This window comes from Anopheles darlingi, chromosome 3, assembly GCF_943734745.1.
Source record: "Anopheles darlingi chromosome 3, idAnoDarlMG_H_01, whole genome shotgun sequence".
In the NCBI taxonomy this organism is placed as follows: Eukaryota; Metazoa; Arthropoda; class Insecta; order Diptera; family Culicidae; genus Anopheles; species Anopheles darlingi.
In genome coordinates this window covers 29,115,939-29,119,320 of record NC_064875.1, presented here as the reverse complement: position 1 = coordinate 29,119,320, position 3,382 = coordinate 29,115,939, and the positions used below count along the sequence as shown (strand labels likewise).

At 36.6% G+C, this 3,382-nt stretch overlaps 1 long non-coding RNA gene across 1 annotated transcript; it reads right to left on the bottom strand.

The window, feature by feature from the left end:
- Positions 1–1,344: 1,344 nt before the first annotated feature.
- On the bottom strand, positions 1,345–2,456 carry LOC125954765 (uncharacterized). Its single transcript, XR_007469060.1, has 2 exons — positions 1,737–2,456; positions 1,345–1,503 (listed from the first exon to the last, which is right to left on the bottom strand). It is a non-coding gene; the product is annotated as an uncharacterized LOC125954765 (long non-coding RNA).
- Between the last annotated feature and the right edge of the window lie 926 nt (positions 2,457–3,382).

The following is a 3,382-nucleotide window of genomic DNA, read 5'->3' as shown; positions in this document are numbered from 1 at the left end:
CAACGGCATCCTGATTCGTTCATATTGCCTTCTTGCATTAGTGGCGGATGCTAACGATTGACTGATTACTGTTTCGCTAGTGATTGTTGCAAACTGATGGTCATGTCCGACAAGCTTTGAATGTCCGATAAGCTTTGAATGTTCTCAACAAAGTAACAAAAGTGTGAAGTTCATTCCAACGTCATAGCATGATAATCCTTTCTCAGATAAGAAAAAAATTCATAAAAAAGGATGAAATTCTGTACTGGATTTCATTTTGGGTTCGACGTTTCCTGAAACGTTTTTGACCGGTTTTGCAACATGCGGTCGAGCGTTATCATGTTGAAAAATCCGTTTATCATGTCGGTTATCCCGTTTTTGCCACTTTCTAACCAGAGCTCGTGTCAAATGGATCAAATATTGACGATAATGAAAGGAGGATTTTAAACTTCCCCTTAATATAACTTTTTATTCACAAAACTCTTCAACTCGACCACTTTTAACTCGAGAAAAATTTTGCTATAGTTAATATTATGAGCAGTCACTTATTTTATTTTAAAGGTGTTTAGTTATAAACGGCATAGCATTGGCGACTTTAAAACGGCATAATATAGGGGGCTGTGAAACTGATGCAAAATTAGTGGCGCCAACTTTTAGCAGAATCGATAGAACTAATTCAGGGTCCTAATGAACCTAAAATAAACAGCATCTTGCAAGATATTCTCAACTTTTTTTTATCTTCCACTGATTGGAAATTTACAAACCTTTTTCTTCTATGATGGAGGCGCCCAACGAATCGTAGTTCTCCTTACGATAATTCCACTTAAAGAATCTTAATTAGATTCCACAGTCTGCGTATGGCTAATTTATGGTGTACGCTAACGAAATGATTTTTTATTTGTTCTAATCGAACCACAGTTCCGATCCAAACGATTCCTCGTTCCCAAATCATCCTGCATAAAAACAGGTCCGTTTTTTTGTTGTTTTTCAAGCGAGCGAGTTCCTCCTCGTCCACCTTCCAACGAAATCACATTAATGAGCAGTGCGGGAACATGCGCCAAATGATGGAACAAACTTTTTTTTATTTAATGCTTCATTAGCGAAAAGTCAACAGCTTACTTCCTCTCACATTTGATTTCACTTTTGCTATCGAGGAGAAGAGTTCAAACTATCCAAAACTAATCTAACTTACCTATTCCTGCTCAAATTTAAGGTCACGTAAAGTAAGCTAAGTATCCAGCTCTTCTTCAGAAATATTCCAAAGTCCCTTTTTCTTTCAAGGAAATGCCCATAAAGTCACTTGCTTCCCCGATGGAAAACGGTCAACTTTTATCGTTTAGGCACCAAACTATTAAACCAAAAATATCGTATCCATTTTTTTATTTTAAGAAACTATTAAATTCTCTTCATGACAGATTTTTAACATTTATCAGACGTATCCTTAGAGCCTATGCGTACGCACTCTTTTTTATGATTGGGTTTACATCCTTCTGGGCATTTATTTGGAGCACTAAATATGTTGTGCTTAAATAGAAAGTAAGAGATAAACATGAAAACTAAGTTAATTCGGTGTTTGCAATATCAGCTAGAGTTTGATGTGGTTCACTATCACTTTAGACACTATTTCAACAACTGTCAAAAGATTACACTCATTGGCGATGGGTGCAAGACGTGTTGGATTAATTTTGCATTTCCAAATGACGATCACGATGTTCAAACGGTAGTTAATTTACTAATGACGAAAAATTGAGGCTTACATCCACTAGGCTTGTTGAAGGTGTCGTTCCTTCCGAAATTTCTCGCCGAGAGCGATGAGCACTTGTACCGTGACTCGTAGATGCAGATTCCATGCCATGAGTGTAAGTAAGGAACAGAACAACGCACACGGTGAGCGATAAGACAGTGATCTGCTTCATGCTGAATGATGTTGAAGACTAAAAGCTGAACTAGTGAGATGGTGTTGCCTTCGTTCGTTATGAGATTTGTGCCGTCGATATGCATGGAATTTGATGAGCAGGGTGAATTAATATTTGAGATTTGTGAGAATCGTGAAAAGGTTGTTATGGTAGGGTAAAAGTAAGATTTTTGATGTAACTCAAGGCTTCTTTTAAAATACTTCAGATGGTCCAATTTATAACAAATTTTAATCGTTGTGCTGATTAATTTACTATGTTTTGAATGGTACTCTTACTATCTCTGTTGCGAATAACGAGCCGACTGCACGGGTACACTTGTTTATATTAGTTTATTTACAGCAACTGATCGCGTTATAAATTAGGTAATACAGAATCAAAAAGCGAGGTTGAATTAATATTTGAGCTGATGCATAAGCCATGCAGCAAGCGCTGACGCCACTCTTTTTTTCTCTAGTCATTATCAGAAACATTCATGAAACGCGCGTGGCACGCGTACGCATTTAATGATTGCTTTTCGACCTTGATAATAAAAAGGGTTGCTAATCGAAGCATTGAACGTGCCGTTTAGAAAGGGGATTATAGCTGATAACAATCCCTCTCTCTTTATAAGTGTGCTTCTTATTGATGAAAAACTCAGGCAATCGATGTTCACAGGGTTCTCTTAATGCAAATTTCTTGCCATTCAAGAAATTTGTAAGCATGAAGAGGTGGTAATCATTTAACGGTGAATTCAATTTAGAGCATAACAAAGTAATGCTTTTTATTTGGCGTTTGATTGTACAAAAACAGTTCATTCAAATTATTATTAAACTTTAAAGCTCCAAATACACTGTAAATTCATTCTTTTTTTTGTAGAATTCCTCGATGTTGGCTTCGGTTGTCACACTGTTACTCGTGGACGAATGTAGCGCATATCAGAAAGCTAAGGACTTTTTTAAATGTAAGATAACGAAAAGTTTCGCCCGGGAGGCCCGGGATTTTTGTGCTAACTACTGATAGCGAACCACATCAAACTCCAGCTGAAATTGTTAAGACCGGATTAATCTATTTTTCATTTTTGATTTAATAGCAATTCTCTTTTAGTGGACACAAAAAATGCGCCGCCTCATTTTTGACGATTTTTCGTGAAGAAACCATTCAACTTCATTTTTGCAAGTGAATGTCATACTAAACTACAACTTTTCAAGAATATTTGGTACTATTTTGGGGAAGATTGATTGAAAATTACGTTTATGGCGTCCCATTTTGAAAGACGAGTTTGCATAAATGTACTTTTTGCGGTGCCTCCCGGGCGAATTGTGAACTGTGATTCTTCTTCGTAGTAATTCGTTCTTATTTGCCCACTCAATATAGAGGAGTCCTGAAATACCAACCTGAATCGTAGTCACGGGCCGTATTATCAGAAATATACAAATCAATATTTTTTTGTTAGACTGTAAGTTTATCCAACGTTTTTGCTAAATTTAAAACTTTTCGATTTTCGGTGG